This window comes from Cajanus cajan, chromosome 11 (assembly GCF_000230855.2).
Source record: "Cajanus cajan strain Asha chromosome 11, NIPB_CcT2T_4, whole genome shotgun sequence".
Classification (NCBI taxonomy): Eukaryota; Viridiplantae; Streptophyta; class Magnoliopsida; order Fabales; family Fabaceae; genus Cajanus; species Cajanus cajan.
The window spans coordinates 1,756,103-1,780,967 of NC_138527.1; the positions used below are offsets into that span (position 1 = coordinate 1,756,103).

At 36.7% G+C, this 24,865-nt stretch overlaps 1 pseudogene across 1 annotated transcript; it reads left to right on the plus strand.

The window, feature by feature from the left end:
- The first annotated feature begins 3,694 nt into the window (after positions 1-3,694).
- On the plus strand, positions 3,695-5,888 carry LOC109792973 (isoliquiritigenin 2'-O-methyltransferase-like; annotated as a pseudogene). The gene is made up of 5 exons (XR_014430790.1): positions 3,695-4,226; positions 4,316-4,348; positions 4,976-5,259; positions 5,404-5,468; positions 5,562-5,888. The product of XR_014430790.1 is annotated as an isoliquiritigenin 2'-O-methyltransferase-like (transcript).
- The last annotated feature ends 18,977 nt before the right edge of the window (positions 5,889-24,865 follow it).

The window sequence follows — 24,865 nt, forward strand, 5'->3', positions numbered from 1 at the left end:
CTTTTAAAATCGGTTAAACAACCGATTTTAAAAGTTAACTTTTAAGATCGGTTGTTTTATAACCGATCTTAAAAGTCTGGGCGGTGAAAAAAATTAAACTGGAACGGGCTGTTCCAAAATTGGAACGAGCCGTTCCAGGCTGTTCAAAAGGCCAAAAAGTTTACTTACAGTACTAGCCTGGAGAACAACTCGTTCTCAATTCAGAACTGCCCGTTCTCCATGGAGAACGACCCGTTTTCCATGGAGAATGCCCCGTTCTCATTTCAGAACGGCCCGTTCTCCTTGCAGAACGGCCCGTTCTCCTTGCAGAACGGGCCGTTCCAGGTTCAAAATTTACCCAAACTAAACCTACAATGAAAATAGAGACGAGAAGAGCATGAGAAAAATGAAAAGAGACATAAGAAGAACATGAAAATACGAAAATGACAACGAAATTTACCTTATTGGAGACTTTAGAAAATGAAAGCATCAGAGAGTAAAGAAAGGAATGGAGGGAAAGATTAAATAGAATGAAAATGGAGGGGAATATAAAAGATTTCTAACGATACTTTTAAAATCGGTTGTTTAAGAACCGATTTTGTATACTACATACAAAATCGGTTCTGAAATAACCGATTTTAAAAGTAGCACTTTTAAGATCGGTCATAAAATAACCCATCTTAAAAGTACTTTAAGATCGGTTATTTTATGACCGATCTTAAAAGTGCCACTTTTAAGATCGGTTCTTTTGTAACCGATCTTAAAAGTTGTGTCAGACATACCTTTTAAGATCGGTCATAAAATAACCGATCTTAAAATAAGATCGGTTATTTTATGACCGATCTTAAAAGTGGAGATCTTAAAAGTTCCACTTTTAAGATCGGTTCTTTTGTAACCGATCTTAAAAGTTGTGTCAGACATACCTTTTAAGATCGGATATAAAATAACCGATCTTAGAAGTACTTTTAAGATCGGTTAAACTTTAATCGATCTTAAAAGTGTTCATGTTGTTTATAAAATTGTCATCGCGTTACTTTTAAGATCGGTTATCTTATAACCAATCTTAAAACTCCGATTTTAAATCCAATTTTTACACTAGTGTAGAGAAAAATAACAATAAATATAAGAAAAAAGCACACAAAAAGGCAAAGTGAGGAAAACAATATACATAACTTGTTTGATGCCATCCGATAAAAAAATCCAACAAGGAAAGTTGGAGAAGGGAGGGAAACGAGGGACACGGGGTTGGTGTGAGATGCACAAAAATGTCTCCATCCCTAGGTGTTTATTGCGCAATTTTGTAAAACACAAAAGACGCCCCCCACCCAAAGACGATTACAATGCATTTTAGCAAAGCAAAATAAATGCCCTAGCCCACATGCGTTTCCATATTTGTTTTTTGTTTGAGAATATATGTTGGGAGGTAGTGATATTTTCTTTGCAATGCTGTTAATGTGCCTAAAATAATTTATTGTTGAAAATAGTTTTTTAATTAATTTATTTATTTTTATTTTTATTTTTATTTAATGTGGCCAAAAAGCCTATCATTTTGCTTTCCCTTACTTTCTCTCTCTCTCTTTCGTTATAATCACATCATAGACAAAGTTAAAATGTAATTGCTATTTTTTCATAACTATATGGATTAAAGAAGACAAATGAATTAAATAACAAATTTGGCATATTCAAATATTTGTACATGTTAGTACTCCTTAGTAGTCTTTTCAAAAGGTGCTACTGTAGTACTCAAATCTTTTTGTCATGTCCAAAGAAAAAGGTCACATAGCTCTAAAGGGTTACACATCTCTCCGTCTTTATGTGGTAATTGACTCTATCTAACAATCTTTTGAGATGTTTCAATTTAGACTAAGAACTACTAGGTTTCTAGTGTCGGAGAGTTGGAATAGCATGCTTAGATTCAAATTTTAGTGACATTATTGTAATTTTCTTTTAATAATTATATACATATTTAGAGAGAGACTATTTATTTTAATTTATTTTTCTTGCTTTTGTTTTTTATATGTTTGCACGGTATAAAAAAAGCATTATTTTTCTTTTTCTTTTTTCTTTTTTTAAAATTTGAATTCATAATTTCTAAATATTCTTTTCACTTAGGTTAGTATCAAAGTCAAAGACATTCTGATTTATTTTTTTTGTAAAAAGGAAAACTTCCATCCCCTTTTTACTATCTCACACATTGACTTGTCTTCCAATTTGTTTTCGATGATTTGCGAGTTGAAATAAATCATGTTTAATTATGATTTTAGTCTTTTAATATATATTTAGTCATATATATCAACATCCTATTATTTTTTAAAGAAAATAAAAATAAATATTTAACTTTATCTAACATAATCATGCAACCACTTTAATTTTTTTAGATATTTTTATAAGTGCATCTTAATATTATTTATACATTACAAGAAATGTTACGTATAATGACATACAAAAATTTATATATCTATGTAATATATAGTTATATACAATTTTAATATTATTGATGTTGAATGAAATTTAATAACATATTTTGTGTGTCTATAACATATATTTATATTTTTTAATAATATACTAACATATATTATATTTATTGTGTATAATTTTTAATAATATTTATTATATCATTATATGATATATGTCATTATATGATAAATTTTTTTGGTAATGATAGCCTACATTAAACCTCTCTCGAGACAAATATGGACCGACGAAGATGGAGATGGGTAAGGAATTGAATATTTGTAAAGCATGAAAATTTGGGTGACAAAAGAATATATAGGACTGAAATTTGGAAAATGTTGGCAGCTTGTTTGTTAGAAGATAAATGGGTGTCTTGATGTAATGTTGGCTTATTGGTCAAGAGAAAAAAACAAAATTGAGATTTGTAGGAGTGGTACACACGTGGTTGGGATCGGTGAAGGGTGGAGAAGGAGAATTATGGAATTTAGTATAAAGAAATTGATCTAATGATTGTGGTTGAATGTAAAAATGTGTGTGGAGTACAGCTAGCTTGAATCCATGCTCTTCAGTGTTGGAAATGTTGGTGAAATGTGAATCAGGACGCTAACTACAAAAATATTGAATTTATTGGAAGTGTTGGTGAAATGTGAATCAGGACGCTAACTACCAAAATATTGAATTTTTTTATAGTATAGCAAAAAATATTAAATCATCTTGAATTAATATAAAATTTTGTATATATTATCTAAAAGGTATTAGCTTTCAATCTAATGGTTAGATTTACAAAATTCACATTTAATATAAAATTATTGAGCTGTATAATGCTTAGTAAAAGTTACACACAGACAAGACCAATAGCGCTGAACGTGAGAGAGTGTATTGGGAAAAACTTAAATCCCACATCGACTAGAGATTAGACAATTAAATAGTATATAAACAAAAAACAACCTTCACCTTACAAGCCGGTTTTATAGGGTTGAGTTAAACTTAAATTCACTATTCTAAGTTGGTATCAGAGCTATCATAGATTCTTAAAAGTAGGTCACCCACAATTGATATTAAAAAAAAGGTTACATACTATTTATCCACGTGCGGAAAACAACCCTCACTTTTTTCGAATGCAACAAATTAAAAGCTCAAATTGAGAAACAAAATCTATTTATTTGGTGTCTCTAAAACTTGTTAAAGAGATTATCTCAACATTTAAAGAAAAATACTGCTTCATATATAATGGAAAATATCAATTATTAAAGTTTTCATGATTGATCATTTGAAAAATAAAATAATTGATGTGAGGAATGAATTGTGCCTATATAAACATCATAAAAATTGAAGAAAGTACACAACAACTAAAGCTAGTAAAAATGAGTTCCAATTCTAAACAAAGTCAACTTTCCCCAGAAGTGGCAAAGGAAGATGATGATGCTTTCCTCTCTGCTGGGTTACTTTCTATAGGTCGTATCTTCTCTGCAGTTCTAAATGCTGCTATTGACATCAATTTGTTTGATATCATAGCAAAGGCACAAAGTTCATGCGATTCATCTTTATCTGCCTCTCAAATTGCTTCTTTGCTTCCAAATCAACACCCTCAATTGGCTAATAGGCTTGAACGCATCTTGCCACTTCTAGCCAGTTATTCTCTTCTAGATTTATCCATTCGAACCAATCAAGATGGTAACACTGAAAAGAGTTTATTCTCTCACACCCGTTGGGAAATGCTATGCATTTGATAATGAAGGAGGCTCTCAGGCCCCTAATTCATCTTTATTACATCGTGGATTTCATGACCTTTGGTAATTAAGAACATATATATTGTTGATTAAATTTTTCTAGTCTCACAAGTCATGGATTTTTAATATGCTTTTGTGTCTTGTCTTAATAGGAAGGATGTGAAAGATGTTGGGATTCATCCCAAGTCCCACATCGGTAAAATGAAGGAACATTGGCTAGTTTATAAGTGTTCACCATTCCACATAGTATGAGGCCTTTTGGGAAGGAGCCCAAAAACAAAACCGTGCGGGCTTGGGCCCAAAGCGGACAATATCATACTATGGTGGAGGAAAAGGTGGACAATCGGGCCCAACAAGTGGTATCAGAGCCAACGGTTCGTCTGGGTTTGATGCGGGAAGACCCTTCGAAAGTCTTCCTGATATTGTGGTGTTCAAGCGGCGTGTCCCGTAGAGTTAACGGCGGTACAAGATGGCGGGAAGACCCTCCCTCAGTGTTGTGCCTCGCGATGGAGATTCGAACTTGGTGCCTTGTGTCGAAAGTCTTCCTGATATTGTGGTGTTCAGGCGGCGTGTCCCGTAGAGTTAACGGCGGTACAAGATGGTGACGGATTATCGCTTGAGGGGAGGAGATCACGAGACATGTGGTCCTTAGGGGAGGTTTGTTGGGATTCATCCCAAGTCCCACATCGGTAAAATGAAGGAGCCCAAAAACAAAACTGTGCGGGCTTGGACCCAAAGCGGACAATATCATACTATGGTGGAGGAAAAGGTGGACAATCGGGCCCAACAAAAGATGCAATTATGGACCCAAGTTGCAATACCCATTTTGAAAATGTGTACGGAATGCCGGCATATCAATATATGGAGAAAAATGCAGAGCTGAATAGCATTTTTTGCAAAGCAATGGCTCACTCTAACTCACTACAACTGAAAAGGGTACTCAAATTATACAAAGGATTTGAGGGAGTTTCAACTCTAGTTGATGTAGGAGGTGGAGTAGGAGAGACTTTAAAACAGATTATCTCTGCATATCCTTCAATTAAAGGAATAAATTTTGATTTGCCTCAGAAGATTCAAAAAGCACCATCTCATCCAGGTAACATATGTTAGTTTCTCTTTCTCAATATTTATAAGCAAACAGAGAACAAACATTTTAAAATATGGGTTTGGTTCCCGGAAAGAAATGTAGAACAAGTTTTTGCCAAAATTATTAATACGCAAACACTCATTCTGCATTAAGGTATAGAGCATATTGGAGGTGATATGTTTCAAAGTGTTCCAAATGGTGATGCTATTTTACTAAAGGTTAGTGTACTACTTGAGAATTTAAATTTATAAAAGTTACACATTGCATAAATAAATATCTAATTGCATTTTCTTCTTCTTTGGTCATTTCAGCAAGTCTGTCATAATTGGGTAGATGAAGATTGTATTAAGCTTTTAAGAAATTGTCACAAAGCTTTGCCACCACATGGAAAAGTGATTGTTTTGGATCTTGTAATTCCCGAAGTCCCGAATTCAAGCAATGTATTTAAGCGTTTTTGTGCAATCGACAATCTCATGTTTTTGGCACATGGTGGAAAGGAAAGGACTGAGAATGAATTTGAGAACTTGTGCAAGAGCTCTGGTTTTACCAAGTTTCATGTTGTTGCAAGTAGTGAAATCACAACTACTATAGGAGTAATTGAATTCTATAAATAGAGATTGCCAACCCTTAACCCTAAACCAGTAATTTGAAATTATTATATTGGCAGTAATATTGAATTAAAAAAAAAAAGTAACAATGTGTTGCTGGTTGAAATTTACTTTGAACATCGAATGTACGATTGATTCTCGATATGAAATGTTTTCAAATAAGTTTCTTATAACAAACAGAATTTTTTTATTTATGGGACTTGTACCATCCATAATTATGTGGATCTTGTTTCCAACTAGCACCCTTAGGAGGGTTTTGATAGGGGAAACGTTTTTAGTATTTTCGGAATCTTAGATAGAGATATTTCGTTGTCTATTTATTTTAAAAAAATAATTTAAGAATATTGTTTTTGGATAATATTTTATTTCACTTTTTCATAAAAATATTTTTATGAAGGAGTTGAAAATCTAACTTTTTTATATGAGGAAAAAATTTAATTATTTAAAAGATAATAATATTTCATTTTTTAAAATATAAAGTATATAATTAAGTTTGGTCTTTTCAAAGTATGTACATGATGCATGTCAAACAAACTCTCTGTATAACATTTTTTATCATCTCATTAATTCATTATAACTAATTCCATATCATAAATTCATCAACCATTCTCAATATAGTAATTAACAATTCAACTATATCAATTAAATATTAACAATCAATGTATTAAGGGATCACATCACTACAAGTCTACAACTTATACATAGTTCACAAGCATATCAATAGCACAATCACATATTACATTTTCATAACTTAATTTTTTACAATATCGTGTGGTCCAAACACCTTATCTAGAGTTATATATATATGATATTAAGTTGATCTTAATTTTATTAGAAAGTTAAGATAATCATCTCCAACTTTTATGTTGATCTCAAGAGCTAAATATGTCATCTACTATTTTAAATAATTACAAAATCGCAATATTTTAGCCTAAATCTGATAATTTGACATTTTCTCACTATTTTGATCATAAATTTAAGTTCTATACCTCCTTTTTAGGTGATTCCAACGACATTTAAAATATAACATCCAAGACTACATATTTTATGAAGATCACAAAACATAATTCTTTTACTTAAGTCTACTAAAAAAGCTTACAACATAGGTATGTTATATTTTGCACATAGAATATGAGATTTGTCTTTTAACTCACATAACCTGATCATTCCTAAACATTGTTATGTGATTTTTGAGTCTAAAATATAGCTTTAAATGTCTACTTTCTAACACAATAAATAGAATGGAATTTCATTAATCACATGTAGAGAAATCAAATAAATACCAAAGTATGTTCATACTAGAATTTACAAAATTTGACATAACTCACACCCAAATTCTTTTCTCGAAATCCAGTTGGTAAGAACTCTATGTGTTATGTTACACTTTTAAAAGACATAATTTACATATATAACTACATACCCAAATAATCTCCTTGTACAATCACCAATGCATTCTCTTAGGATTTCTCAAGAAACCCATAAAGAGCTCAAATCATACAATTACAATCTCAAAACATGAAATCAATCAACCATTCAAGCAATTCATACATTTAATTACATACAAGAAAAACAAAAAGTGAAACACACACAATTGGGGAAAACTTGTCATTTATGAGCATACAATAAACATAAGATTGGGGTCAATCCTATTACCCAGTATACAAATCGAACCCATATCCAAAATGAGGTTTCTCACTCTCCCTTACTTGGATAAGTTCTAGATAACAGGTACAAGGCTTCGAAGTGATTTCCTTCCTACTCTTATTCTTCAAGTTTTGAAGTGCATACTGTAACACCCCGAATTTTCTACTAATACACTATTAATTATTATTCAATTTTATATTTATGAAGAATATTTTTTTTATAGTTATTTTAGTTAATTAAAGGGTTTTTATAGAATATTTTAAAGGTTTTTAATAATTTAAATTATTTATGAAAATTTTTATAAAATTATGTTATTTTTAGGCCAGAACGGGCTATTCCAAAAGTGGAACAGGCCATTCCAAATTAGTAAAAAGGCCCATTTGGATTATTCCAGAACGGGCTGTTCCCAAAGTGAAACGGGCCGTTCCAGAGTAAGAAAAAATGCCTAAAAAGTTAAGCTGGAAACGGGCCGTTCTACTTATAGTTAATATGTGTTAAAAGGAACCCAGAACGGGCCGTTATGATTTTCTAAAAATTGGCCGTTTTGATTTTAGAACGGGCCGTTCTAGTTGAAAATTTTGCCTATAACGCATGGCTCCGGAACGGGCCGTTCCGGGTACCCCAGAATACCTATAAATAGGAGGCGGGGGGGTGAAAAAATTATAACTGACTGAGAAGGTAAAAATCTTAGAGAGAGAAAGAGAGAGAGAAGAGAGAGAGAGAGAGAGAGAGAGAGAGAGAGAGAGAAAGAAAGAGAGAGAGAAAGAAAGAGGGAATCCAGAGGAGGAGGGTTCTGTTCTAGTTTCAGCTCCTGCTTATCGAGGTAAGGGGGGAGTGAGAAACCTCGTTCGGGGGTGTAGGAATAATTGTTGGATAGTTTGATTGTCGGATTGGCTCCCAATCCCTTGCCTGTTGCATGCTTTTTTGAACATGCAAAGTATTAATGTGTTCTGTTTTATTTCTGTTTGCTCTATACTTTGTTCCTTGTTGGAAGTAATAAATAAATATGGAATTAATGTTAAAAATAAATAAGTTTTAATATGAATAAAAATGCTCTCTGTGGATTCCTGTGCGGACCTTCTGAGGAATAATTATGACATGACTATGTGAAATATGCACAAATGACACGAGACATAAGAATGGACTATTGAGACAAGCTGTGATTATGAGAATATAAAAAATTATGACATGATGTACTAAATGAAATTATGTAATAAGTCAAATGTTGAGTCAATAAAATAATGAATGTATGACATGCATCATATGCACATATAACTCTAGGTGTGCCGCTTATGCCGCATACTAGTGATTTACTGAGATATTTTAGGTGTACCTTAGGGTCACCAGTGATGTAACATGCTAACAAGGTGTACCTTAGGGTCACCCACGACGTAACATGCTAACCAGTTGTACCTTAGGGTCACCCACGACGTAACATGCTAACAAGGTGTACCTTAGGATCACCAGTGATGTAACCAGGTGTACCTTATGGTCACCCACGACGTAACATGCTAACAAGGTGTACCTTAGGGTCACCAATGATGTAACAAGTTATGAGAAATGTGAAACTTCCGTATGGCGCCACATGCATGCATTTATGAGTCGAGTCCATGACATCATAGCATGATAAATGAGTATATATGTGGTATTGATTATGTATGTGTATTGTTTACATGTGTGTGTGTGCTATCTAACCTTTATTTCTGCACCTGAAACTGAGTGAGATGTTTCTCACCCTTGTTGTTGTTGTATATGTTTAAATTATGTTGCAGGTGATCATCATCATAAGGATGTTGGTGATAAGGCTTAAGGCTTCATTTGGGCATGCTCTGATAGGATTTGACATTGGGCATAGCTAGGCTTAGTTTGAGATATTGTTGTTTTAAAAGCCTTAGTTTTATTTTCTTTTGTAATTTTGAACGTTCTTGATAAAAAAACCAAAATGTGCATCTTTGTCATTTATTTTTATTACATGATTTGGAAGTTATAAATTAATTCCTAACTAGGAGGCACTGCCACCTTTGTTGGAATTAATCTATATTTTTTATATGATTTCTTGAGTTTTGATACTTAAATGTTGACTTTCTATGATTTATGAGTTACGAATGTGAACCATCTATCTTATGATATTTGAGACAATTATTTTATACATGAAAGATGTTATCAAACTATGAAAGGTTTTATTTACTCAAAAAAAAAAAATTATTGCTTACATTTATTGTATATTAATGTTAGGGTAGAGGGTGTCACATTTAGTGGTATCAGAGCAGGTCGATCCAATCGACCATGAGTTATGAGTTTACTATGCTTGTCTGGTAGATGAATGTTGAACTGAATTGATTGTGGAACTTGTTAGTATGCTAGTGTGATGATTGATTATGTCTATTAATTGTACTATTTTCTTAGATTATGGCTGGTAGAATTGATCGTGTGATTGCCGATGCTTTTCAAGCATTAACACAAGCTATGAATAATAATAATAGGACTGGAGTCACTCCTAACTGGTTGGAGCAATTTCAGCGAAATCACCCACCTACCTTTAAAGGAGGATATGACCCAGATGCTGCTATGAATTGGCTAACAAAGATCGAGAAGATCTCCAATGTCATGGATTGTCCCCTTGCTCAAAAGGTGAAGTTGGCCACTTCATGTTGAATGTTGATGCTGATTTTTGGTGGGAAGGAGCACTTCGAAGGATGATTGATGGAGGGGTGCACTTGAATTGGGACAACTTCAAGAAGGTCTTTCTTGAGAAGTATTTCCCGGATGATGTGAGGAGTCAGAAAGAAATGGAATTCCTTGAACTGAATCAAGGAAACAACACAGTGGCAGAGTATGCTATCAAATTTGATGCTTTGGTTCGTTATTATACACACTACCATGGTGAGGGTGGTGAAAGAGCTAAATGTATAAAATTTGTAAATGGTCTGCGTCCTGAAGTGAAAATTGCAATTAACTATCAAGAGATATATCACTTTCCCACTCTGGTCAATAAGTGCAGCATTTATGATCGTGACAACTGTGCTCGTGCTGCTTTCTATAAAGGAGTTGGAGGTCCTATCTGTGCTATGAGTTCTAGTACTTCGGGTAGGAGTAAGCCTAACTCTGCTTCTACTAGATTTCAAGGGAGTAAAGTTGTTGCTAATGGAAGCAAGTCATTTACTAAAGGATCCAATGTTAGTGCTACTGGAAGTGTTGGAGGGTTTGTGTCCACTCCTTCAGGAAGATGCGGGAAGTGTGGACGTGTTGGTCATAATCAGTCTGAGTGTCGTGACAAGGAGATTACCTGCTTCAACTGTAATGGTAAAGGTCACATCAACACCCAATGTCCTGAACCACCAAGAACTCGTGTTATTGGATTAGGTTCGCAAATTGAGCGTCCAAAGACTGTAGGGAGAGTATTTGCTCTTAGTAGTGCTGAAGCTACTTGGTCAAAAAATTTGATAGAAGGTAGTTGTTTCATAGTTGAGACTCCTTTTGTTGTACTATTTGATTCTAGTGCAACTCATTCCTTTATTTCTGTCTCTTGTATCCAAAAATTGAATTTGCCTGTGTCTTTGTTAGATTTTGATTTAGTTGTTGAAACCCCTACTAATGGTTTTGTGACTACATCTCTAGTGTGTTTGAAATGTCCTTTGACAGTTTCTGATAAGCAGTTTCTAGTTGACTTAATTTATTTGCCTCTTAGTCAATTAGATGTAATCCTTGGTATGGATTGGTTATCTTCTCACCATGTCCTTTTAAACTGCTTTGATAAATCTATTTCCTTTGGTGAATGTAAGAGTACAGAATTTCTTAGTGCTGCTGACATTAAAACTTGTTTAAAAGAAAATGAAAGAGTGTACATGATCTTCGCTTCCTTAACACTTGAGACTGATAGTATGCTAGATGAGATTCCCTTAGTGAGAGAATTCCCATAAGTATTTCTTAAAGATGTGTCTAGTTTACCACCTGAGAGAGAGATTGAGTTTAGCATAGACTTAGTACCAGGTACCTCACCTATATCTATAGCACCCTTTAGGATGTCCCCTAAAGAGTTAGTTGAGCTTAAGAAACAAATAAAGGAACTGCAATGGAAATAATTCATTAGGCCTAACGTCTCGCCTTGGGGAGCGCCTGTTTTATTGGTTAAGAAGAAAGATGGGAGCATGAGATTATGCGTAGACTATAGGTAACTGAATAAAGTGACCATTAAGAATAAGTATCCCTTGCCTAAGATAGATGATCTTATGGATCAACTAGTTGGAGCTTGTGTGTTCAGTAAGATAGATTTAAGGTCAGGATACCATCAAATTAGAGTGAGAGCTGAGGATGTTCCTAAGACTGCCTTTAGGACCCGCTATGGGCACTATGAGTATTTAGTTATTCCTTTTGGTGTGACTAATGCACCTGGTGTTTTTATGGACTACATGAATAGGATCTTTCACCCTTACTTAGATAGATTTGTAGTGACTTTCATAAATGATATCCTAGTGTATTCCAAGACTAGGGAGGAGCATGTTGAGCACCTTAGGATCGTTCTTCAAACCCTTAAGGAGAAGTAGTTGTATGCTAAATTGTCAAAATGTGAATTTTAGTTGGATAGTGTGAACTTTCTAGGACACGTGATATCCAAGGGTGGGATAGTTGTAGATCCTGCTAAGGTAGAAGCTGTGTTAGAGTGGAGTACACCTAAAACAGTATTCGAGATTAGGAGTTTCTTAGGACTAGCCGGTTATTACAGAAGGTTCATAGAGAATTTCTCTAGGTTAACTCTTCCTTTGACTAAGCTGGCAAAGAAGGACCAACCTTTTGTGTGGGATTCTAGGTGTGAGGAAAGTTTTCAAGAGCTTAAGAGAAGATTAACTAGTGCCCCTGTGTTAGTGTTACCTGATCCTAGTAAGACTTTTGAGATATTTTGTGATGCTTCTAAATTGGGTTTAGGAGGAGTGCTTATGCAGGAGGGTAAGGTAGTAGCCTATGCTTCTAGACAACTTAAAATTCATGAGCAAAACTATCATACCCATGACCTTGAGTTAGCTGTAATAGTATTTGTACTTAAGTTGTGGAGACATTACTTATTTGAGTCTAGATTTGAGGTTTTTAGTGACCATAAAAGCCTTAAATACTTGTTTGACCAAAAGGAATTGAATATGAGGCAGAGGAGATGGTTAGAGTTTCTTAAAGATTATGACTTTCAATTGAATTATCACCCCGGAAAGACTGATGTTGTAGCTAACGCTTTGAGTAGAAAATCTTTGAGAGTGTCTTCTTTGATTATTAGGGAATTGCATATGATTGAGGAGTTTAGGGATATGAGCTTAGGGTGTGAGTTGACCTCTAAGAGTATTAAGTTGGGAGCTTTGAGAGTGACTAATAGCTTGATAGATGATATTAAAGAAGGTCAGAAGATAGATCCTTTCTTATTGAGTCAAGTAGAGAAGTTGAATTAAGGTGTGGAGAGTGAGTTTAGATTTAGAGTGGATGGAGTGTTGAGATTTAAGGATAGGTTGTGCATTCCCAGTGTGCCAGAGCTTAAGAGAGCAATCCTAGAAGAAGGTCATAAAAGTATCCTTAGTATCTATCCAGGAGCCACTAAGATGTACCAAGACCTTAAGAAGATGTTTTGGTGGCCTAAGATGAAGAGGAAAGTGGAGGAATTTGTGTATGCTTGCTTAGTATGTCAGAAATCTAAGGTAGAACACCAAAAACCTTCAGGTCTGATGCAACCTTTAGATGTGCGTATGTGGAAATGGGATATTGTTGAGATTTCCGTTGAAACACTTTTGTTAATATTTGTAAATTCGTTTAATTCTATCAACGGTCTCAAACACGGCAAGTATACCGGCCGTTCAAGTAGTAAAAATATCGTATCCACAGGGATTAGAAGGTAATATAAGCATTTATTGACTATTCGTGACTAAAGAATAATTCCAATTTCATAGTTTGTGCAGTGAATGCAAAGTTGTGACTATTGGAATGAAAGCTGTAAATAAATATTGTTTTGTGAGTGGAAAAGGTAAGGAATGGTATTGTGGTATTGTGAGGTTGTGGGGGTCAGATTTCACCAAACGTAACACTAATGTATCCTTAATCTCTTGTTGAATTCATTGCTTAGTCAACCCATAAGTTTACTCAAACCTAATCCCTTAGAGCAAGAGCCTAGGTGCGGATATTGAATATCAATCCCTTGAGTACCCAATACCTACACCCGCATTACGGGCTAGGGTTTAAGACTACTAATGGGTCAAGCTCTATCCCTAGATACAATCTCCACTAGGCATATGTTCTAGAACTAATTTCAAAGGTATTTCCCAATACTCAATGGAACCTTAAATCATGCAAAGGGTGATCAATCCAAAGCAAGCATTAAGCAAAGAAACAAACACAACAATGAATGAAACAACAAATATATATATCATTGAAAACGTAAGGATTACAATAGAGTATGTTGGCTACATCTAACCCCACAAAATGGGTGAAACCACTCAACAAAGAGGGCAAATACAAAATAGAGATGGAAGAGGAAGTGAAGAACCGAAGGAAAGATCCGCACACGGACGATCCCAAGCCCTGGGAATCCCTTCCGCAGCTCCTGGAGGTGCCCAATGTGAGAATAGGGGGAAAGAACCCCGAAAATGGCTTCAAATACGAGCCTGGGAGATCAGATTAGGGTTCCGCGCCCGGCGCACAATTCTTCGCGCCCGGCGCAAGTTCTTCCAGAGAAGTCAAGCACTCTCTGTCTCAACACAAGCCCGGCGCAATTCCTTTTGCGCCCGACTTAATTCCTTTTGCGCCCGGCTTAATTCCTTTTGCGCCCGGCTTAATTCCTGGCAGAGATGAAATACTCTGTTTTTGTCACGCCCAGCGCAGGTTATATTGAGCCCGGCGCAGAGCCTCTTCTCTGCTCCTTAGCTTCTTAGGTTTCCAATCCTAAGAGTCTTCAACTTTCCAATCTTCTTCAATACCTGCACAAAAAATGAGGTGGATTAAGGTATTGTTAGATGAATTTGGGTTAGTTATATCTGCACACAAAATGAACCAAAAAGAGAACAATTATATTGCAATGGTTCAAAGGATGAGTGGAATTTGTTCAATAAGTCTAATCCAAAAAGAGGTAAAATTGAGACTTAACAACTCCCCCAAACTTAGAACCTTGCTTGTCCTCAAGCAAAAGGTAATTAATCTAGCAGATAACAAGCAATGCAAGTGAGTCAATTTCTACATCCTAGTTTACTTGTATCTTCTTTTCGCAAGCATGAACCTCAGATGAATTTCCAATCACAATTATTGCAATAGAACATGACAAGGTGCAAACAAAGGTTTCAAAAGAGATCAAAGAGCTGAGAAGAGTAATGACTATCTGTGTATGCATCCTCACTAGGAAAATGTTTCTCTCTATGCACACTAGTGTATCAGGGTGAGTGTTTCTCTCTAGTCTACTACTCACGCCACATAATTCAACTTTGCTCTTCGTTTCCAAATGAAACCAGTGGTAAAACAAATGCAGACACTTATCACAAGGTCTTTATTAGGGCAATCTGGGTCAAGCAGGGTCAAGCGGTAGCAGTTTTATGGTTTTTCAAAGATTGAAGGTGCTATAGCTTAAGAGAGCAAATAAGATTTTACAATGATGTCCCTCTCCATACCCCATTACAACAATTAAGCACATGCCCCTAACCGGATCCAAGCCATTAGCCTTATTGTTTTTGTTTTGCTTTTTGTTTTTTTTTTGTTTTTTTTTTTGTTTGTTTTTTTTTTTGTTTTGTTTTTTTTGTTTTGTTTTTTTTGTTTTTTTTTTTGTTTTTTTGTTTTTTTTTTTTTTGTAATGGCTGACCACATACTTTCTTCTTCCCAAATTTCCTCATTCTTCAACTCTCCCAAACTTATTTGATGTCATCATTTTGCTCTCTTAACCAAGGCAAAGGTTATGGTTAATTTTCCATGGTTTGGGACAAGTGGAAGGTGTGGTGTTTAGGCTTAGGAAGGTATGGGTCAAGTGGAAAGTGGATATGGCTTTTTGGCTTAGATGATTAACAAAATATGGAAATGTAAATGCCTTGATCATATAAGTGCACAACATAAGCAAACCACCAGGGAAACTCAAGCAAAGTCTATCATGCAACCTAAGCGTAGTTCACTCATAGGTATTTAGGCTCAAACCTCACCCGGCTATGCATCCACAAACTATCAAACTCAGCTCAGTTCTATGATCAACATTGAAACCCGTATGCAACTAGTCATAAACTAACGATCTAATGTGACTTGAAAATGTCTAAGGTACACACACCATAAACATCAAGCAAACTATAATCCAGAATCGACCACAAGCAAAACAAGTATCAACAAGATTAAAAACCATGCTAAGGCAGACTATTCACAAAAAGAACCAACAGAATAATCATCAAAAAGACTATATATAAAAACAGTTAAATACTGAAAATAAAAGACAGAAAAGTAAATTGCAATAACAAAGGTAAACTAAGGTAGGCTCCGTCTGCTTCCATCTATGGGGTCTGGTCATCATCATCTCCAAGAGCTGCTCCACCATTATCAACTCCATCAACCTCAGCAGCTCCACTCCCCCAAACTTAGGAGCCTGGTCCCCAGGCCAACCAGTATACGCCTGAAAGTCCTGGTAATCAGAAGTGATTGCAGAGTGTACTCATGAAAGAACATGGTGAGCACAAAAATTATACACAGTGATGACCAAGCAAATATAGCAAAAATGGAGAATATCCTTAGACCAAAATTAAGCACAACATGCATGCACACGGAAATGAACTATAACAATGCAACATAAAGCACACAAACATACAACATACAACAGAACATAAAGAAACATGATTGAAAATAGATAAATATGGGCTGTCAGGAATGTGGTGCGCCGGGCTTAACACAGATGCGCCGGGCTTAATATCAGTAAAAATCAACGAGGTTTCAAAATCTGATATCGCGCCGGGCGTGCGTTAAACGCGCCCGGCGTGGTGGGTTCCAGAGACCACAATTCGAGTCTTGCGCTGGGCGCGAGGTGAAGCGCGCCGGGCGCATAACCCTGATATGGTCAGTTTTGCCTAAATTTACTTTGAGATAAGGCCTGATTTCCACCTAGATACAGAGTTACCTCTTCCTCACACTCCCAACAAGATGTACCCTATATTTACCCACTCAAGCATGATTCTAACAATCAACATCTAACACAAAATAATACATACCACAAACCAACATATAACACAAACAACGTGTACACAAAACAATCATGCATAACAAACATTAACACTAAAATCTACAACAGAATGAAAGGACAAACACATAAACAAAGTCAGATCTCTGGGTTGCCTCCCAGGAAGCGCTTGTTTACTGTCCCGAGCCTGACGGTGACCAACTTGAAGTGCTCTACTCTCCTTCTCCTCCTATTGCTCTTGTTCCCCTTTGCCCTGTGTTCAACCTCATGATTGCTCAACAACGGCTCAGAAGGATTGGTCATTCTAATTTGAACAGTACCTTGCATACAAGAGAAAGCTGAAGACTAGAGTACACAAGTTAGCTTCATCAATTCATTGCTAACAAAAAATAACAAAAACAATAAAGGATTAAATCACAAATAGCTATAAATACTAAATCGCCATTCTAATCCCCGGCAACGGCGCCAAAAACTTGTTGAGATTTCCGTTGAAACACTTTTGTTAATATTTGTAAATTCGTTTAATTCTATCAACGGTCTCAAACACGGCAAGTATACCGGCCGTTCAAGTAGTAAAAATATTGTATCCACAGGGATTAGAAGGTAATATAAGCATTTATTGACTATTCGTGACTAAAGAATAATTCCAATTTCATAGTTTGTGCAGTGAATGCAAAGTTGTGACTATTGGAATGAAAGCTGTAAATAAATATTGTTTTGTGAGTGGAAAAGGTAAGGAATGGTATTGTGGTATTGTGAGGTTGTGGGGGTCAGATTTCACCAAACGTAACACTAATGTATCCTTAATCTCTTGTTGAATTCATTGCTTAGTCAACCCATAAGTTTACTCAAACCTAATCCCTTAGAGCAAGAGCCTAGGTGCGGATATTGAATATCAATCCCTTGAGTACCCAATACCTACACCCGCATTACGGGCTAGGGTTTAAGACTACTAATGGGTCAAGCTCTATCCCTAGATACAATCTCCACTAGGCATATGTTCCAGAACTAATTTCAAAGGTATTTCCCAATACTCAATGGAACCTTAAATCATGCAAAGGGTGATCAATCCAAAGCAAGCATTAAGCAAAGAAACAAACACAACAATGAATGAAACAACAAATATATATATCATTGAAAACGTAAGGATTACAATAGAGTATGTTGGCTACATCTAACCCCACAAAATGGGTGAAACCACTCAACAAAGAGGGCAAATACAAAATACAGATGGAAGAGGAAGTGAAGAACCGAAGGAAAGATCCGCACACGGACGATCCCAAGCCCTGGGAATCCCTTCCGCAGCTCCTGGAGGTGCCCAATGTGAGAATGGGGGGAAAGAACCCCGAAAATGGCTTCAAATACGAGCCTGGGAGATCAGATTAGGGTTCCGCGCCCGGCGCACAATTCTTCGCGCCCGGCGCAAGTTCTTCCAGAGAAGTCAAGCACTCTCTGTCTCAACACAAGCCCGGCGCAATTCCTTTTGCGCCCGGCTTAATTCCTTTTGCGCCCGGCTTAATTCCTTTTGCGCCCGGCTTAATTCCTGGCAGAGATGAAATACTCTGTTTTTGTCACGCCCAGCGCAGGTTATATTGAGCCCGGCGCAGAGCCTCTTCTCTGCTCCTTAGCTTCTTAGGTTTCCAATCCTAAGAGTCTTCAACTTTCCAATCTTCTTCAATACCTGCACAAAAAATGAGGTGGATTAAGGTATTGTTAGATGAATTTGGGTTAGTTATATCTGCACACAAAATGAACCAAAAAGAGAACAATTATATTGCAATGGTTCAAAGGATGAGTGGAATTTGTTCAATAAGTCTAATCCAAAAAGAGGTAAAATTGAGACTTAACAACTCCCCCAAACTTAGAACCTTGCTTGTCCTCAAGCAAAAGGTAATTAATCTAGCAGATAACAAGCAATGCAAGTGAGTCAATTTCTACATCCTAGTTTACTTGTATCTTCTTTTCGCAAGCATGAACCTCAGATGAATTTCCAATCACAATTATTGCAATAGAACATGACAAGGTGCAAACAAAGGTTTCAAAAGAGATCAAAGAGCTGAGAAGAGTAATGACTATCTGTGTATGCATCCTCACTAGGAAAATGTTTCTCTCTATGCACACTAGTGTATCAGGGTGAGTGTTTCTCTCTAGTCTACTACTCACGCCACATAATTCAACTTTGCTCTTCGTTTCCAAATGAAACCAGTGGTAAAACAAATGCAGACACTTATCACAAGGTCTTTATTAGGGCAATCTGGGTCAAGCAGGGTCAAGCGGTAGCAGTTTTATGGTTTTTCAAAGATTGAAGGTGCTATAGCTTAAGAGAGCAAATAAGATTTTACAATGATGTCCCTCTCCATACCCCATTACAACAATTAAGCACATGCCCCTAACCGGATCCAAGCCATTAGCCTTATTGTTTTTGTTTTGCTTTTTGTTTTTTTTTTGTTTTTTTTTTTGTTTGTTTTTTTTTTGTTTTGTTTTTTTTGTTTTTTTTTTTGTTTTTTTGTTTTTTTTTTTTTGTAATGGCTGACCACATACTTTCTTCTTCCCAAATTTCCTCATTCTTCAACTCTCCCAAACTTATTTGATGTCATCATTTTGCTCTCTTAACCAAGGCAAAGGTTATGGTTAATTTTCCATGGTTTGGGACAAGTGGAAGGTGTGGTGTTTAGGCTTAGGAAGGTATGGGTCAAGTGGAAAGTGGATATGGCTTTTTGGCTTAGATGATTAACAAAATATGGAAATGTAAATGCCTTGATCATATAAGTGCACAACATAAGCAAACCACCAGGGAAACTCAAGCAAAGTCTATCATGCAACCTAAGCGTAGTTCACTCATAGGTATTTAGGCTCAAACCTCACCCGGCTATGCATCCACAAACTATCAAACTCAGCTCAGTTCTATGATCAACATTGAAACCCGTATGCAACTAGTCATGAACTAAAGATCTAATGTGACTTGAAAATGTCTAAGGTACACACACCATAAACATCAAGCAAACTATAATCCAGAATCGACCACAAGCAAAACAAGTATCAACAAGATTAAAAACCATGCTAAGGCAGACTATTCACAAAAAGAACCAACAGAGTAATCATCAAAAAGACTATATATAAAAACAGTTAAATACTGAAAATAAAAGACAGAAAAGTAAATTGCAATAACAAAGGTAAACTAAGGTAGGCTCCGTCTGCTTCCATCTATGGGGTCTGGTCATCATCATCTCCAAGAGCTGCTCCACCATCATCAACTCCATCAACCTCAGCAGCTCCACTCCCCCAAACTTAGGAGCCTGGTCCCCAGGCCAACCAGTATACGCTTGAAAGTCCTGGTAATCAGAAGTGATTGCAGAGTGTACTCATGAAAGAACATGGTGAGCACAAAAATTATACACAGTGATGACCAAGCAAATATAGCAAAAATGGAGAATATCCTTAGACCAAAATTAAGCACAACATGCATGCACACGGAAATGAACTATAACAATGCAACATAAAGCACACAAACATACAACATACAACAGAACATAAAGAAACATGATTGAAAATAGATAAATATGGGCTGTCAGGAATGTGGTGCGCCGGGCTTAACACAGATGCGCCGGGCTTAATATCAGTAAAAATCAACGAGGTTTCAAAATCTGATATCGCGCCGGGCGTGCGTTAAACGCGCCCGGCGTGGTGGGTTCCAGAGACCACAATTCGAGTCTTGCGCTGGGCGCGAGGTGAAGCGCGCCGGGCGCATAACCCTGATATGGTCAGTTTTGCCTAAATTTACTTTGAGATAAGGCCTGATTTCCACCTAGATACAGAGTTACCTCTTCCTCACACTCCCAAAAAGATGTACCCTATATTTACCCACTCAAGCATGATTCTAACAATCAACATCTAACACAAAATAATACATACCACAAACCAACATATAACACAAACAACGTGTACACAAAACAATCATGCATAACAAACATTAACACTAAAATCTACAACAGAATGAAAGGACAAACACATAAACAAAGTCAGATCTCTGGGTTGCCTCCCAGGAAGCGCTTGTTTACTGTCCCGAGCCTGACGGTGACCAACTTGAAGTGCTCTACTCTCCTTCTCCTCCTATTGCTCTTGTTCCCCTTTGCCCTGTGTTCAACCTCATGATTGCTCAACAACGGCTCAGAAGGATTGGTCATTCTAATTTGAACAGTACCTTGCATACAAGAGAAAGCTGAAGACTAGAGTACACAAGTTAGCTTCATCAATTCATTGCTAACAAAAAATAACAAAAACAATAAAGGATTAAATCACAAATAGCTATAAATACTAAATCGCCATTCTAATCCCCGGCAACGGCGCCAAAAACTTGTTGAGATTTCCGTTGAAACACTTTTGTTAATATTTGTAAATTCGTTTAATTCTATCAACGGTCTCAAACACGGCAAGTATACCGGCCGTTCAAGTAGTAAAAATATCGTATCCACAGGGATTAGAAGGTAATATAAGCATTTATTGACTATTCGTGACTAAAGAATAATTCCAATTTCATAGTTTGTGCAGTGAATGCAAAGTTGTGACTATTGGAATGAAAGCTGTAAATAAATATTGTTTTGTGAGTGGAAAAGGTAAGGAATGGTATTGTGGTATTGTGAGGTTGTGGGGGTCAGATTTCACCAAACGTAACACTAATGTATCCTTAATCTCTTGTTGAATTCATTGCTTAGTCAACCCATAAGTTTACTCAAACCTAATCCCTTAGAGCAAGAGCCTAGGTGCGGATATTGAATATCAATCCCTTGAGTACCCAATACCTACACCCGCATTACGGGCTAGGGTTTAAGACTATTAATGGGTCAAGCTCTATCCCTAGATACAATCTCCACTAGGCATATGTTCCAGAACTAATTTCAAAGGTATTTCCCAATACTCAATGGAACCTTAAATCATGCAAAGGGTGATCAATCCAAAGCAAGCATTAAGCAAAGAAACAAACACAACAATGAATGAAACAACAAATATATATATCATTGAGAACGTAAGGATTACAATAGAGTATGTTGGCTACATCTAACCCCACAAAATGGGTGAAACCACTCAACAAAGAGGGCAAATACAAAATAGAGATGGAAGAGGAAGTGAAGAACCGAAGGAAAGATCCGCACACGGACGATCCCAAGCCCTGGGAATCCCTTCCGCAGCTCCTGGAGGTGCCCAATGTGAGAATGGGGGGAAAGAACCCCGAAAATGGCTTCAAATACGAGCCTGGGAGATCAGATTAGGGTTCCGCGCCCGGCGCACAATTCTTCGCGCCCGGCGCAAGTTCTTCCAGAGAAGTCAAGCACTCTCTGTCTCAACACAAGCCCGGCGCAATTCCTTTTGCGCCCGGCTTAATTCCTTTTGCGCCCGGCTTAATTCCTTTTGCGCCCGGCTTAATTCCTGGCAGAGATGAAATACTCTGTTTTTGTCACGCCCAGCGCAGGTTATATTGAGCCCGGCGCAGAGCCTCTTCTCTGCTCCTTAGCTTCTTAGGTTTCCAATCCTAAGAGTCTTCAACTTTCCAATCTTCTTCAATACCTGCACAAAAAATGAGGTGGATTAAGGTATTGTTAGATGAATTTGGGTTAGTTATATCTGCACACAAAATGAACCAAAAAGAGAACAATTATATTGCAATGGTTCAAAGGATGAGTGGAATTTGTTCAATAAGTCTAATCCAAAAAGAGGTAAAATTGAGACTTAACAACTCCCCCAAACTTAGAACCTTGCTTGTCCTCAAGCAAAAGGTAATTAATCTAGCAGATAACAAGCAATGCAAGTGAGTCAATTTCTACATCCTAGTTTACTTGTATCTTCTTTTCGCAAGCATGAACCTCAGATGAATTTCCAATCACAATTATTGCAATAGAACATGACAAGGTGCAAACAAAGGTTTCAAAAGAGATCAAAGAGCTGAGAAGAGTAATGACTATCTGTGTATGCATCCTCACTAGGAAAATGTTTCTCTCTATGCACACTAGTGTATCAGGGTGAGTGTTTCTCTCTAGTCTACTACTCACGCCACATAATTCAACTTTGCTCTTCGTTTCCAAATGAAACCAGTGGTAAAACAAATGCAGACACTTATCACAAGGTCTTTATTAGGGCAATCTGGGTCAAGCAGGGTCAAGCGGTAGCAGTTTTATGGTTTTTCAAAGATTGAAGGTGCTATAGCTTAAGAGAGCAAATAAGATTTTACAATGATGTCCCTCTCCATACCCCATTACAACAATTAAGCACATGCCCCTAACCGGATCCAAGCCATTAGCCTTATTGTTTTTGTTTTGCTTTTTGTTTTTTTTTTGTTTTTTTTTTGTTTGTTTTTTTTTTTTTTTGTTTTTTTTGTTTTTTTTTTTGTTTTTTTTTTGTTTTTTTTTTGTAATGGCTGACCACATACTTTCTTCTTCCCAAATTTCCTCATTCTTCAACTCTCCCAAACTTATTTGATGTCATCATTTTGCTCTCTTAACCAAGGCAAAGGTTATGGTTAATTTTCCATGGTTTGGGACAAGTGGAAGGTGTGGTGTTTAAGCTTAGGAAGGTATGGGTCAAGTGGAAAGTGGATATGGCTTTTTGGCTTAGATGATTAACAAAATATGGAAATGTAAATGCCTTGATCATATAAGTGCACAACATAAGCAAACCACCAGGGAAACTCAAGCAAAGTCTATCATGCAACCTAAGCGTAGTTCACTCATAGGTATTTAGGCTCAAACCTCACCCGGCTATGCATCCACAAACTATCAAACTCAGCTCAGTTCTATGATCAACATTGAAACCCGTATGCAACTAGTCATGAACTAAAGATCTAATGTGACTTGAAAATGTCTAAGGTACACACACCATAAACATCAAGCAAACTATAATCCAGAATCGACCACAAGCAAAACAAGTATCAACAAGATTAAAAACCATGCTAAGGCAGACTATTCACAAAAAGAACCAACAGAGTAATCATCAAAAAGACTATATATAAAAACAGTTAAATACTGAAAATAAAAGACAGAAAAGTAAATTGCAATAACAAAGGTAAACTAAGGTAGGCTCCGTCTGCTTCCATCTATGGGGTCTGGTCATCATCATCTCCAAGAGCTGCTCCACCATCATCAACTCCATCAACCTCAGCAGCTCCACTCCCCCAAACTTAGGAGCCTGGTCCCCAGGCCAACCAGTATACGCCTGAAAGTCCTGGTAATCAGAAGTGATTGCAGAGTGTACTCATGAAAGAACATGGTGAGCACAAAAATTATACACAGTGATGACCAAGCAAATATAGCAAAAATGGAGAATATCCTTAGACCAAAATTAAGCACAACATGCATGCACACGGAAATGAACTATAACAATGCAACATAAAGCACACAAACATACAACATACAACAGAACATAAAGAAACATGATTGAAAATAGATAAATATGGGCTGTCAGGAATGTGGTGCGCCGGGCTTAACACAGATGCGCCGGGCTTAATATCAGTAAAAATCAACGAGGTTTCAAAATCTGATATCGCGCCGGGCGTGCGTTAAACGCGCCCGGCGTGGTGGGTTCCAGAGACCACAATTCGAGTCTTGCGCTGGGCGCGAGGTGAAGCGCGCCGGGCGCATAACCCTGATATGGTCAGTTTTGCCTAAATTTACTTTGAGATAAGGCCTGATTTCCACCTAGATACAGAGTTACCTCTTCCTCACACTCCCAAAAAGATGTACCCTATATTTACCCACTCAAGCATGATTCTAACAATCAACATCTAACACAAAATAATACATACCACAAACCAACATATAACACAAACAACGTGTACACAAAACAATCATGCATAACAAACATTAACACTAAAATCTACAACAGAATGAAAGGACAAACACATAAACAAAGTCAGATCTCTGGGTTGCCTCCCAGGAAGCGCTTGTTTACTGTCCCGAGCCTGACGGTGACCAACTTGAAGTGCTCTACTCTCCTTCTCCTCCTATTGCTCTTGTTCCCCTTTGCCCTGTGTTCAACCTCATGATTGCTCAACAACGGCTCAGAAGGATTGGTCATTCTAATTTGAACAGTACCTTGCATACAAGAGAAAGCTGAAGACTAGAGTACACAAGTTAGCTTCATCAATTCATTGCTAACAAAAAATAACAAAAACAATAAAGGATTAAATCACAAATAGCTATAAATACTAAAT